General features: G+C 39.2%; 1 protein-coding gene across 1 annotated transcript in view; it reads right to left on the minus strand.

Annotated features, from left to right (window-relative positions):
* Nucleotides 1-16,007, minus strand: part of LOC129764690 (heparan sulfate 2-O-sulfotransferase pipe) — a 577,061-nt gene that overhangs the window by 345,898 nt on the left and 215,156 nt on the right. The window lies entirely within an intron of this gene.

A 16,007-nucleotide genomic window follows, 5' to 3' on the forward strand; every position in this document is an offset into this window, starting at 1 on the left:
ACAGAATGTTATTTTACCGAATTTGTCATGTTTTTTCTTATACTAATTTTTTTTCAAATCACTCCGTCAACATAATGAAAAAAAAAGAAGAATCTCGGAGAATCATCATTCCCGAAGGTCCATGCAAACCGTTCAGTCTCATTGCGCTCGCAATCACTCCGTAGCGATTTAATTAATCTTAAAATGGTTTTCCCAAAAGCAGTCAATTAGCTGCAATGTTACAATCCTGGCAGTGCAAGTAACGAACCATGCTTTTCTACATTTTTTATCTCCCCCTCAACCGCTCTTAGCTGTACGCGAAAACATGCTTCGAGTGCCAGCTGAAGTTGTTTTATGCCGTTGTACTTTTTTTTTTATTTTCTTTTAGCGCCCCCTCCATCTCAGTGTGTGATACCATTCCCGTTACCCGAAGTGAGCATTCTCCATCAAGACAAGCTGTGTGGGGGAACAGGGGGGAATGAATGAAGCGGGTGGCAAACATGTGCGAAGTTTACATCGGGCTTTACATCAATTCCAGACACTATAATCTCGCTCACTCTCTCTCTATTTCTATTGCACTCTTCAGGCGAATGTATGTTAGGCCTCGAGTGAACTGCTCTCTTATCGCCAGCAACTGACTCAGCGAAAACCTTGGCAGACTGCTTGCTTGCACTCCATCACTGACCTATCCCATCCCGTCCGAAGCGAGGGCGGTTCAGCTGTTCCATTTCCTGCCTCCCGCGCGGTTTAAGTGTGGGTGTTTGTGTATGCACTATCACCTCCAGCAATGGACTATAAACTTGAACTCAAGATCCAAGAAGCTCTCGATGAAGTGCGCATTATACCACTCTCTCCAGGCTCATTCGAGACTCGGGGGGAGTTTGACAGCCACTCGAGACGGGATACACTCACACACACACTCACTTTGCTCTAATCCAATGGAAGCTGTCAAAATTTGTACAAAAAATCATTTTGTACGAACGATCCATTAATCAAAAGTGTGCGCGAAGTTAAGTAATAATACATTTCACAAGTTGTTTCCGTGCCCTCGTTGATGGTTATCAAGAAGAGCTTCTCAACAGTGGTGAAAATATTGAACTGAGGGTGTTTTCCTTTAATCTTTTTTCGAGTGTTCCATTGCAACGGAAACAAAGTGAACGCATTTACACCCGCAATCCGTCCGAGTATCGGTTCGATGAAATCGGAATCCGCAATGCTGTGCCATCTATCCACATTATAATTAGCTCCCCCTTCCACCCTGTAGCACCACTTTTTTTTTTTGTGAAAACCCAGCGGTACTTTAGAAGTGAAGTGCAAAATTATAGCCGCCGTTCTGCTGGCGTTCCGAGTACCAACCACTCCAAGAGACGCCTTTCGTTTTTTTGTTACTTTCTGGGAAAAAGGAAATACTATTGCCTTCGCGAGTGAATCGGGGCCGAGATGCAATGCTAATTGCATCCCTGTTTTCTTTTGCGTTCGCCCTCCATCCAATGCTCAACTGCATTTCTTCCTCGCTTCACGACATCGAAACCATTTGTTTTTTTTTTCTACTCGCTGCTAATGTTCGAAGATTAATCGATCTGATTTAGGAGTTTTTTTTTCTTCCCGCAAAGAGTGGGGAAAAAGCGAAACGATCGGACGCTTTGTGGCGATTGAATTTGTATTTATTGCACCGGGTACTCTCTCTATTAGCGTTCGAAATTGACGTTTCGAAGCGATCCTGTGAATTTGCGAGTATTCGTAGTAATGAGCTTCTAGTTATTGGGTAATCATTTGCAGTGGGTTTTTATGAATTCGGTTGTGGAATGAGTCAATTCATTTTCAACTTAGGGGATTAAAACGACTCCACTTAGCTAAATACCTCTTACTTTTGAGTATACGAAGACTAATAATCTTGTAAACTTTGAACAATTTTCGCATTTCACTTTGTGAATATTCATGACTCATCTATCTTTCATTTATTATATCCTTAAATCCCTTTTATTTTTACTGGTTTATTTTATTGTTCGTGCTTGTTTTTCCATTGTTTTTATATGAACATTGTTATGTCATTGCAAAAATTTCTAACTGTCTCTCATATCTGAATTTTCAATAAAAATGTCAAGTTCTAAAAATTAACCCCTTTAACGTCAATTTATTTTCAGTCAGCACTGCTCTGGTAGACGATTTATTTTTTTTTCTTTTTTTCTAGAAACATGCACACAAGTACAGGCTCTTTCAGATTAAACGCTCACGCAAAAAAAAATCGAATAGCTCCTTATAATTTTTTTTTCGCTCCGTCGATGGTAACACTGCATACTCCACTTCGGGACGATAATATTCGGCTACTCCTTCAGTCTGATTGGATGGTTTTTAGTGTCAAGACGTACAATTTACAAGAACGTGTATTTTTAGTGAAATCGTATTACTCGACCAACCGAAGCCCTAATGAAACTTTGTCCTCTTATGGTAAGAATTTCAACATGACCCACAGGCACTGCTCTCATGAAAAGCATCAAACCTCAATAATTTCTGGCAAATCCAGCTCGTCATTGTCAGTTTGTTCAGGAAAGTTTATGTCGTGCTGGACTTGTCGTTTCCGTTCAAGGGGTTAATCAAAGTGAAATTATTGGTATACAATATAATAGTTTTTGTGAGCTGTTCGTATTTTGAGAGCCTCATTCCTCGCTTTGTCGGGTTTTTAGGCTGCACCGTCATTTATTACATCTATAATTTCACGAAACTCTATCACAAAATCTCATTTATTACTAACTCTACTCGAAACATTTAATGAACACTAAAATTTTCACTTCAAACATTCATTTTACCCAATCTTAAAATTGGTTTTGAACAAGCTCACAAACAGTGTTGCCACATTTTAGTTTGTACCAGAGAGGTTGAAAATCTTTCTGATCTGTACTTTTTCGTTCCAAAATCTGTACCATCGAAAATTTTCGTTGTAGAAATTTAGCATGAAAAAATACTCATTTATTTGCTACATTTACATTTGCAAGTCCTTCGTGTGTTTTATAATGCTTATATATATACACAGTTTTTTTGAATCTAGATTGCGCACTATCATGAATTAAAATTAGTGCTGCACCTTAACACGATTCTTACGTGGATTTTAGGTGTTAGGTAACGGGTAGCTCAGCGGGCTGTCTTCTTTCTTCTTTCTTCTTTCTTCTTTCTTCTTTCTTCTTTCTTCTTTCTTCTTTCTTCTTTCTTCTTTCTTCTTTCTTCTTTCTTCTTTCTTCTTTCTTCTTTCTTCTTTCTTCTTTCTTCTTTCTTCTTTCTTCTTTCTTCTTAATTTCGATGAGTGTTGATCATGTCAATCTAGGGTACGATTTCTAGACAGCTCCAATCTGATAGAGGAAAAGTTTTGGAGCTAGAGAATAACTGCTCGAGAAGCCATGGGGAAGAATTGAATTCAACATGAAATTAAAAGGAAAACCGTAAAATCTTCAATGAAATGCTGTTTTTTTTCAGTTCTTTTCATTCCAGTATTTTGGCGCCGTTTTGTGTTTTCTATGCTTAAAATAGGAAAAGTTAGATTTTTAACCTGTACGGAAAATGAGTTAAATATTTTTGCCATTTCAACCGCTTAGGGTCAGCTGTTTAAAACAAGCAATATAAATTGAGTTTTCATTTACGTTTCCGTTTGTGCTTCGCTCTTTCGCTCTAAAACTTTCTTTGTCTCACTTTAACACTTGTCTAACTCAACTCCTTCAATATCAATTCCGGTCTATTAAAGTGTGTGTCACATCTAATTGCATCACGGAAAAAACGCTGCATCACGGAAAAAACGCTGTAGAAATTTAATTTTTAGGAATTATATCTTCAGCTTTCGCTTATAATCAGATAAGAGTGTATAGATCACGTTGGCCATGCTTCACTGTCAATTTTTCGTAAATTTGGAAAAATGTCGTCGAACGAAAAAGAGCGTCGTGAATTAATCCTGCGCACTCATATCGAGAATCCGGAGTTGTCACATCGGGACATCGGTAAGATGCTGGGAATCGTCCAATCCACGGTCAGCAGAGTACTAAAACGATACTTCGAGAACCTAACCATCGACCGGAAGGTGAAGAACGGCAAAAATGGATGCTCCGTCAGTGAAAAAGATCACAAGCGCGTAGTTAAGCAGTTTAGACGTGATCCGAGAAGTTCGGTCCGGGATGTCGCCAATAAGCTGAATTTGTCAAGTTCATTCGTCCAGCGGACCAAGCAGCGGGAGGGCCTGCGTACATACAAGGTTCAGAAGGCTCCTAACCGCGACGAAAGGCAAAACATGGTGGGGAAGACGCGAGCCCGGAAGCTGTACACCGAAATGCTGACGAAGCCGCATTGCCTGGTAATGGACGACGAAACCTACGTCAAAGCGGACTTTCGTCAGCTGCCGGGTCTGTTGTTCTTCTCCGCAGAGGAAAAAATTCAGCGTTCCGGAGGAGATTCGCCAAAAAGTTTGGCAAAAAGCACATGGTGTGGCAAGCGATCTGCTCTTGCGGAAAGCGGAGCGCCCCCTTCGTGATGACCGGCACGGTAAACGGGCAGGTTTACCTTAAGGAGTGCCTACAGAAGCGCTTACTACCACTATTGAAGCAGCACGAGGGCCCGACCATCTTCTGGTCGGATCTCGCTTCGTGCCACTATTCGAAGGACGTGTTGGAGTGGTACGAAGCCAACGGGGTCACCTTCGTGCCAAAGGAAATGAACCCGGCCAACGCGCCGGAGCTTCGCCCAAAAGAGAAATATTGGGCGATTATGAAGCAGGCCCTCCGGAAGAACCCAAAAGTTGTCAAATCGGAGACGGGCTTCAAGAGAAAATGGATTTATGTTCAAAAAAAAAAAACTACATAACCATAACCATAACCATAACCTTATGGACGGGGTAAAGAGGAAGGTGCGAGCATACGGGCTTGGGCTCGAAGTATGAATAAAAAGAAAATGCCAAAAGTTGTTTAATAGATTTTATTTTACTGTTTTTTCAAAAGGATCGGTCTACTGGGCGAATTTCTACAGCGTTTTTTCCGTGATGCAATTTGATGTGACACACCCTTTAGTACCATTTCCAACTAACCGAAAGCCACCATGTTCGTTTCGGAATACGATATTCGACTTCCACTGGTATAGTCCTCTCACCCAATACCCATATCGTAAGGGGTATCCATCATTATTGGTCATTTTGATCCATTATCAGCAAACCGGAAGTCGGAACAAGATTATATTCTTTCTTCGCTCGACAGTTACATTCATCCATTACCTATGGTTTCCCCTTTTTCGCACTCACCGCACCGCGCCTACCAGTATAAAACATAGTTTGGTAGTTATAGTATTCATTTCAATGCCGAAGTTGCCAAAAAAACCAGAATTTTATGTGATGAATGGCCATTGCAATTTAGGGGATCGGTTCAGGGCCACTTTCCTTTACTTTTAATGATACTTTTAATCCAACCATTTTCGTACACCTATACAATTGCAAGGCTTGTCATATTCAAGCATCATACACCATCATATCATAACAAAAAAAAAATATGAAGGGCAATAAATCGTCATTTTCACCATTGCTCGTGCCCAAATCTCCATATGTTTATTGCAATGCTTGTACTTCTGGCATAAAAATTACAATGTGCGAGAGCATAGAAATATGTAATTTGCAATTTATATTTAAAATCTCGCTCAAGCCAGCGAGCAGTCAACCGAATTTGTTGAAGCTAAGAGTTAGTTTTAAAATTTCCAAATTGCCTTTTGCAAAAGCTACGATAGCGTTCGCTAGTTTGCGATAGCGATTTGGTTTTGATCTTTGAGTGACCTATTCCAAATCGAGACATGATTAAGCTTTCAAGATTAAGGCCTTTTCAAGGCAAAGAAAAGAACTAAGGTACAATTTTCGACAGTTGTTGCTCTGCTTCGGTACGGATCGTATCGCATCAAATGTTTCGCTCAAAATGAAAATGGCTCAGTGCAATCCGTGCATTGATATAAGAAAACATTTTGAAATTTGCTCACAACTGCTCACAAAGTATGAGTTATTAAAATTAGAATCGATTTTTTTCTAGAAGAACCAAAACATTTTTTTTGTTAAATCACACTTCTGACAGTTTTTTACAACGAAGTGCTTCATTTTGGGTTGTTCTGCAGGGTAAATTTATAAACTTAAAGAATCCCGTGGTTTCTTAGCTTAGCTCAATTTGAGATTTCCTCTAAGGGGAATCTAAGGGGTACGAATTTTGGATGTTTGCTCGAGCTATGAAAAAATAAAACAAATAATATTTTTGCTATGAAACCATCATTAGCCATGAGTGGAATTGAGTGACTCTGATCACGTTTTGCGTCGAGAAGTTGTTAGTGATTAATTCCAGCATTGTCTACATATATCGTAACGGACTCAAAGTGCCTCTCGTCGGTTCAAACGACTTCAATCTAGTTCAAGTGAGTAGGATGGGGGCCCAAAATCTTAAAATCGTTCAGAAGGGGTGCTACAACGTTAAGCTACTCAGCTCACGCGCGACATCTCTAAATGCTCTTCATGTTTTAGCAACAGCTCATTTCCAAACAAATTACAATCACACCGTTGTGCGTTCATAGGTACACTCTACGTAGCAAGTGGGCTTCCGGTTCCTTCCAAATCTCTCCAGGGATAGGCTCATGAATAATTTGGTAAAACTCAAACAACACTTGAGCCCCACTTTCGAGGAACCGAGAGAGAGAGAGAGAGAGAAAGAGCGGCTCGTGCTTTGATATTGCCGTCATTAGATGTTAGCAGGTGACATTTTCCGAATCACTGAAGACCGAAGCGTAACGTTTCGCTTCGGTTGGCAATTACTCACGACTGGTTAAATATTAAATTTAATTTTCAGCTGCATTACAAGATGAGCTTCTAGCGAGGACGCCATTCCGACGCTCCCCCCTCTTTCCGAGGATGCTGTGCGTGGTGACGGTGGTTGGCTGTGGAGGACCTTGTGATGTCTCTCTGTCTCTCCCCACACCCCAGGTACATAAGTCGTCAGAGTGATGTATGAACACGTAAAAACGCACACCCACTTTACACATTCTCATCACGCGTGAAAGGATATCCTCTTCGGTTGCTACCAGCACCGAAAACACGTGCGCTGCCAGTGGTTCCACCCTCTTTCAGGGAAGTAGCTGCAGGTGGAAGCTTCTCTCCCTTTGGGGTCAAGCTGTTTCCGCTACCAGGACGACTCAGCAGAGTGGTGGTTTGATATGTGTGAATCGTGTCCAAAACTGACACACAACTCTTGAACCGTCGCTCTTCGGTCTGATGCAATTTTTGGCACAGCGCACTTTCCGTGGGATGCAATATCGTGTTCTGGAAGAAAGGAACACTAACATCGCCGCAGAAACACTTTCCAAACGTGGAAGGATAGGTCAGCCACCATCACATTACTACACTTGTATTGGGGAAGAGTATCAAATCGCATCAGTGTGACGGTGTTAGCACCTACGACAGAGTATTCGGTGTGAAATTGTGTGTACAGTTAGTGAAACCCGATAATGTTTCGAATCAAACTATTTGATTATATCATATTTTCACTTCCACATCGATGCCGAATAAGGCACAAACTTAATCACGATGCATGGATGGCCATCAAACAATCCCAAACAAATATAATGGCCGTATCGGCAAATTGAAGCCTTTCCGCTCAATTTGCCGATACGGCCATTATATTGAATTCCATAATTGAATATATTTGCACGCGCCGTCGGAAGACAAACGGTAAACTTAAAAATCAGAGTTGCTGCGGAGAGAGATTTCTTTGCGTCGTTTACTTTTATGACATCCACTGTTACTAACCACCGTGCTCATATGCATGTATTTTCGATACACACAAAAAAAATAAACCCTTGTAAGACATCGCGACCCATTTTCCGCAAACCTTACAGCTCCCGAACAAATCTCCGCGCCGACAGCCGGCGTCGCAAGTCTGCCTACAAAATTTGCGGCAATAAAAAGTTATAATCTAATTTCTGTGCGCACATGGCGTCACAATAGTGTTGTGTAAAACACGACCACACGCGGAGCGCATCTTTCTGAGTGGTTTTCTTCGCTGCTAAATAGCATCGAAACATCGCCGAGAGTAAGTTGTTTTGTTGGCGAGATGCATGCTGCATGGAACCGGTGTGGTGTAATTACTCGTCATTTTCGTTTCATGCTCTGAAAAGAATTTTCTTCCCATTAGATTCCGAGCTTTACGTCTCGTAGACATCGCACTAAAAATGTGGACGAAAATCTGAAATTTCGTTTTTAAGCTCGATAGCGAAAGTGTCGAAATACGGCGGTAAATGTAATGTGTTTTATTTGTGTCGTTGATAACGAGCCACTATGCGTTTTGACGTAGGACATTTCTGTACCGGGGTGTAAGTTCGAAGTTTCGAAAGCGATAGAGTGACGCTGGAGTGCAAGGTTTTGAACATTAATCACGTCTATTCCGGTTCCCGTTCGGGTTTGAATTTGGCTAAATGATGCATTTTGTAAACCGTTCGACTTCGATTACGCACATTTATCAATCCGTTCGACTTCGAATTATTTCGAAATTTGATTTTCTTCATTACAATGATGCCAAATTTGCAGAATTCTACAACACAAATAAAATTCGTATAAAGGTACACATTCACATCAAAAATTATCAAAATTTCGGCTGATTTCAATAGAATTGCAGTCAAAAGAAAATTCAATTTTTGATTCAAATTTATTGTTGTCGCGGTTCAGTTGATATGAAAGAATGCCGAATTTAGCAAGCTTTACATAATTATAACCAATTTCAGTACAATTTGTATCATTGCTGAAATTTGTATACCAGGCGCATCCGTCTAAATTTTTAAGATATTTCATAGCTCATGTATTCAACTAATTTCAGTTACTGTTATTAAAAGAAAATTTCATTGACTGGAGCCTTTGTTATGTAATTGCAAGTTTGTAATGACCCGGGAAACTGTGAAAAAAAAACATGTTGAGGGTAAGGTGATCAACATAAAATCAGCGAGACCCTGGTTTAGCCAAAAAACTTCAGCCAAATCAAAAATCGGATAAATTCAGGTAAAATTTCATTTGAATCTCATCTATTTTCGAAAAAAACAAACAAACAAACAAACAAAACAGTTTCTTTTTGGTAATTTTTGGCCAATGAAATATGAATCTTTATCATTTTTTATTATTAACTAGCTAACCCGGCAAACTTCGTCCCGCCCATTTACTTGATTAATTCTCGAGTAATGCAGAAATTTGTGTTTTATTTGTATGGCAGCCACCCCTAAGAGAGGGGGGAGGGGTATCTAACCATCATAGAAACATTCATTGCACCCTAAAGTTTCCATATGCCTAATTTGGTTTAATTTGCTTGATTAATTCTCGGGTAATGCAAAAATTTGTGTTTCATTTGTACGGCAGCCCCCTCTAAGAGAGGGGGAAGGAGTATCTTAACACCATATAAACATTTATTGCATCCTAAAACCTCCACATGCCAAATTTGGTTTCATTTGCTTGATTAATTCTCTAGTAATGCAGAAATTTGTGTTTCATTTGTATGGCAGCCCCCCCTTTGAGTGGAGGAAGGACTGTCTAACCATCATAGAAACATTTATTGCACCCTAAAACTTTCACATGTCAACTTTGGTTTCGTTTGATTGATTAATTTCCGAGTGATGCAAAAAATTGTGTTCCATTTGTATGGCAGCCCCCTCTAAGAGAGGGGGAAGGAGTATCTTATCACCATAGAAACATTTATTGCATCCTAAAACCTCCACATGCCAAATTTGGTTTCATTTGGTTGATTAATTCTCGAGTAATGCAGAAATTTGCGTTTCATTTGTATGGCAGCCCCCCCTTTGAGTGGGGGAAGGACTGTGTAACAGGATCACTGGACCACCTACAACCCGATACACATGCCCTTATGGCAACAAAATTCTAGCAAGTGCGTCACGCTGTGCAACCAAAATAAACATGCGAACCATGTCGTAAATTCAGGCCAAGGTTCCGATGGTTATTTATTGCATAATATGACGCGCTGACCATTAACTTCCTTTGTTTACTTTTGCACTTCTTCGCTAGCTTCGCTAGCGTGAATTTAATGACAAACACATGCTTGCGCAAATGCGCAAACGTTTCCTATTTTTGCTTTCGATTCCGGTTGACATCTTTTCGGACACATGTGTTATGTGTTTTACTACAATTCGCCTGACCACGCATAATAATAGAATTTAGGTTGTAGCTAGTTGTAAGAAATAAACGAATTGAATAAAAGGGAGTCTGACCCAGTTGGGCGGACTCAGTATGAACGCGTACGTGAAAGTCTTTTCATATAACCGAAAGAAACTACTGGGTGTCCACATGGCGATCCTGCGACCTGCGACATGGCGACCGAGACCGGGACTAGTGTGATCTGTGCGGTACTAAGGGTGAGCCGGAAAGTGTTGTTGTGCGACTGAACAGAAACCAATTAAGCAAATTAAGGTGCAAACAGTGATCTACAAATTTATTTCTCTCGAAAGAATAAAGTGAGTGATAGACGTTGGTCAAAGATTGTAGTGAAAGAAGAAGAAAATTCCGACAATGAATCGCTTGTTCCGGATTGATTGAACAATAAAGACATGCTGTCGAGCATATACAGCAAAGTGGAAAGCATGTTGAAGGAAAATGATTCCTGCACGGAGTCGGTTGGAGAAGCTCATTTGTTTGTGCCATCGTTGTCTGCTGAGAAGTTTGATTCACGATCGATGTTTACGTTGAACTGCAAGTGCTCTAATCCTTAAAGAGTCATTAACTGAACAAACCTATCCTTACATCAGAACCACCGAGCCGTCGGGGCCCAGCGCGAGACAAAAAGACAAAAAAAAAAATTATTTTAGCTGGTGCTGGTGAAAAAAAAGAGAGTGATTTGTGATTTGTGAGTGCTGATAAATGAGACGCATGACAGAATCAGCGAATCGATATTGAAAGCAGCAAAACAGGTGCGCGAGGGCATGACGCTAAAACACACCACTGGGTAGCCTCAACGGTCAGCAAGGCATTCCCATTTAAAGAGGCGTTCCCGCAATACAGTGATTCCGTTGGTACTTGCAATCGTACTGGTACCACCTGCAGCAGTAGCGTTACTTCACCACAGCATCGCTAAGTGTTACCCCCTCGTCAACATAGAAGGAAATCAACTAAGTCAGACAGGAAGCAGCCATCACATGCAGAGGTGCCGGATGGAAAAGCAAGGCGGGTGAGCTCCTGAAATCATTATATATATAAGCAGTTCTTAATAAAAAAAAAAAAAAAAAAAAAAAAAAAAAAAAAAAACGAAACGAAATAAATACATAGATAGTTGTTGCCCAATGTGTTTTGAGACCAGCATGGGTCTTTTTAGCTCTAAAACTGTAGCAAATACAGGAGACCCTCAGGTCCAAATATTGAACCACTTAGAAAATCATGGTCAAATGCACGAATACCAAGGAACAATCCTTTGTATTCTTCTAGGCGTAATTATCATAACAACGCTCATGAAACTTTTTAAAGCCTACAAAACATGGGTAACAGCTCAAGCTGTGGAGGCGGCACGTAAAATGCAAGCGGCGTCCGACCTAGTATAAAACCAGATGGATCAAACTACAGCTAAGTTACATAAAAACGTCCAAAAACTACAAACAATCAACAAGACGATCCAACAAGAAATAGTAAAAAATCTTAGAAAAACTACATTGAGGGCTAAGCTACAAGAAGCAGAGCAATTATATGCCGAAGTAAAACGAATTTTAAAACTAAATATAAATACTATTAAGGGATCGGACTGCCCCCACTACATATCAACAGCTAAAGAAACTATCCAAAATATTAGAGAAACTATAACTAGTAATAAACAGTATAAAAGACGTAGCCTAAAAGAGATTGGACTAGCGGTTTTATTTACAGTAGGATTGAACAAAATAAAATCAAAAATGGCAAACCTTCCAGAAACTATTAAACTCACTTCCTCCATAGTCCCTCAATTTGACGGAACAATCGACAAACTAAAATCATTTTTGGACGCACTGAACCTAGTAAAAACACTAGAAACAAATGACAATAAAACGACTATCATAACAGTTATTTTAACAAAACTCGAAGGAAGAGCTAGAAATGCCTTCCCCGACACACCATCTTCTTTGGAAGAAATCATTCAAACCCTTAAATCGACAATTAAATCCACACCCCCCGCTCAAATAATAGCAAAAATGACCGGTCTGAGACAAAATGGTAATATAGAAAATTTTTGCCAAGATCTCGAAATACTGGTCAACAAATTAGAAAATGCGTACATCGGAATTGAAGTTCCAACACAGGTTGCTAAATCATTGGCAACAAAGGAAGGAATAAAAAGCCTAGCTAACGGACTGAAAAACGAAAAAACCTCTCTAATCATCAGAGCGGGTACTTTCAACTCATTTTCAGATGCAACAACAAAAGCACTGGAAGAAAATTCCACAAGTTCGAACGTTAACATTCTCTCCTATTCGCAAATTAACAGAAACACAAATCGATACAATAACAATTTCAACCACCCTGCTAACAGGGGCAATTATCAGCGTTATCCATTTAATTCTACCAACAGAGGTAGAAACCAACACAGCTTTAATAATCAACAACGCAGAAACGCACAATTTTTCAACAACTCAACTTTTCCTCAAAGAAATAATAACAACCAGGGCCGACAGAACCAAGTTCGAGGTCAATTTACAAATAATAACACGCAGCGATATCACAACAACCAACACAATGCTAATTTTAACCGTCCGGTACAATACATCCGATTGACGGGAAACGAAGAAATTCCGACGGACGACCTCCAGTCCGAGCCGGTTATGTCATTGGAGGGAAACCAACAGTTAGGAAACCGATGTTAAACATTTACAAATGTGACGTAACTTGTTCAATGTTCGTCACCCTAAAAATGCAAATGACTAAAAGACCATGCACATTAATAATCGACACAGGTGCGGACATCTCTATAATCAAAGAAGACCCAATTAACGGAAAGCAAATAATAGACACCAACAATAAATGCATTATTAACGGAGTTACAGAAGGAAAAATAGAAACAATTGCAAGCACATGCACAAACATTATATTCAATGACATAGAAATTCCACATCAATTCCAAATCGTCAGCAATAAATTTCCAATAAAAGCTGATGGCATCTTAGGTAGAGACTTTCTAACCAAATTTGAATGTAACCTATGTCTGAAAACATGGCTAATGACATTCTTTTATGATAATACGCAGATAGAGATACCAATTCAAGATAACTGGGATAATAATTACGTTATCCCACCAAGATGTCAGTTAATAAAACAATTTTTCTTACCGAACATAGAAGAGGATACCGTCATAATAGCACAAGAAATTAAACCAGGCCTATTCTGCGCAAACTCAATAATCTCTAAAAATTCATCATATATTAATCTCATAAACACTAATACAAGTGAAACAACAATACCAACAGATTTCAAACCACTAGCAATACCTTTAAGCGAATACTCCATTAATCAACTTAACACAACAATAAATCAGGATTCTCCGAATAGAATTACCCAACTACTCAAAGAATTAAAACTGGAAAACACACCAGACAATGCGAAAACTAAACTTATCAAACTTTGTACAACTTATAACGACATTTTCGCTTTGGAAAAAGATACATTAACAACAAACAATTTCTACAAGCAAAAAATATGTTTAGAAGACAAAACTCCAGTATATATAAAAAATTACAGAACACCTGAAGCCCAAACAACAGAAATAAATAAACAAATTAATCACATGCTCGATAATAAAATAATTCAACATTCCATCTCACCATATAACTCACCAATATTACTGGTTCCCAAAAAATCTAACAACCAAGATAAGAAATGGCGATTGGTGGTTGATTTCCGCCAACTAAACAAAAAAATTACACCAGATAAATTTCCACTTCCAAGAATAGACGAAATCCTTGATAATTTAGGTAGAGCAAAATACTTTTCCACATTAGATTTAATGTCAGGTTTTCACCAAATAGAACTTGACGACAAATCAAAAAAATACACAGCATTTTCAACGTCTAACGGCCACTACGAATTCACTAGGTTACCTTTCGGCCTTAATATATCCCCAAACAGTTTCCAGAGAATGATGTCCATAGCTCTCAGCGGACTACCTCCCCAATGTGCATTTCTTTATATTGACGACATAATCGTTGTTGGATGTTCTGTAACTCATCACCTCAACAATTTAGAAAATGTATTTCAACAACTACAAAAGTATAACCTAAAATTAAATCCCCAAAAGTGCTTATTTTTTAGACCCGACGTGACATACCTAGGACACAATATTTCAGCTGTCGGCATACAGCCCGACCAAACAAAATTTTCAGCAATATTAAATTACCCCACACCTTCGACTCCCGATGAAGTCAGGCGTTTTGTAGCCTTCTGTAATTATTATCGAAGGTTTATACCGAATTTCGCAGAAATAGCACACCCATTGAACAAACTGCTAAGAAAAAACGTAAAATTTGACTGGACCCCCGAATGTCAAATAGCATTTAATAAATTAAAGAATGAACTCATTTCACCAACGTTACTTCAATTTCCTGATTTTACACGAGAATTCAAACTAATAACTGACGCCTCGCAAGTGGCATGTGGCGCAGTATTAACCCAAGAACAAGACGGAATAGAACTTCCAATAGCCTATGCGAGCAAAGCCTTCACGAAAGGTGAGGCAAATAAATCAACGATTGAACAGGAATTGACTGCAATTCACTGGGCAATAACGTATTTTAGACCCTATCTTTATGGTAGAAAATTCACTGTGAAGACAGATCATAGACCTTTAGTTTACCTATTTTCTATGAAAGACCCCTCATCAAAACTCACTAGAATGAGGCTGGATCTAGAGGAATTTAATTTCGACGTAGAATACTTACAAGGAAAACTAAATGTAACGGCTGATGCCCTATCAAGAATAAAAATTGACTCTGAAACACTGAAAACAGTGATGGCCATGCAAACTAGAGCCATGACTAGGAAAACACAAAGAATTGAAAATAACCCCGAAAAAGCGAATTTCACTGCACTCGACAACACCGAGTCTGATCAACTTAAAGTGTACGAGGCAGTCGAACCTAGAGAATGGGAGAGTCTACCCAAACTTCAATGCGGACGCGCATTTGAAAGTAATGAAATCACTTGTGAAAATGAAACTGAAATAATAAAATGCGCAATAACAAACAAAACAGGATATAGAGAAAAAATGTCGACATACACTGAAATTGCAAGCAATGACGAAAAATCCCTAGGAAACTTATTACAAAAAATTGAAAATATGACCAAGAAACTGAGAATAAGCGTGATAGCTCTAGCGTTATCGAGCGCAATATTCCAATTATGCAGCGTTCAACTCTTCAAGAAGACTTGTAACGACTCACTAAAAGACTTGCAAATAGTGCTCTACACACCCAAGCGTGTGATAGAAAGCAGTGAAGAAAAACTAAGTATCCTAAAAAATTTTCACAACACACCAATAGGCGGACACGTTGGTGCCAGCCGACTATACAAAAAACTCAGTAGACTCTATTCGTGGACAAAAATGAAACAAGAAATTTATGATTACGTCAGAAATTGCATACAGTGCAAACAGAACAAATACTTAACGACATCTAACGAAAATTATATACAAACCAAAACCCCTCAAAAACCCTTCGACCATATATCCATGGACACGATTGGCCCCTTCAATAAATCAAATTCCGGAAACAGATACGCCCTAACTATCCAATGTAACCTTTCCAAATATGTAATAATAAAACCAACCTCCGACAAACAAGCATCTACAATAGCAAGAGCTTTCGTCGAAAACTGCATCCTTGTTTACGGCACTCCTTCTGTTATCCAAACAGATCAAGGAACCGAATACAAGAATGAATTATTCGAGAACATATCTAGACTATTACAGATAAAACAAAATTTTTCGACACCCTATCACCCCCAATCCATAGGAGGACTAGAAAGGAATCACCGTTGTCTG

Source organism: Toxorhynchites rutilus, chromosome 2 (genome assembly GCF_029784135.1).
Source record: "Toxorhynchites rutilus septentrionalis strain SRP chromosome 2, ASM2978413v1, whole genome shotgun sequence".
NCBI classification, from domain to species: Eukaryota; Metazoa; Arthropoda; class Insecta; order Diptera; family Culicidae; genus Toxorhynchites; species Toxorhynchites rutilus.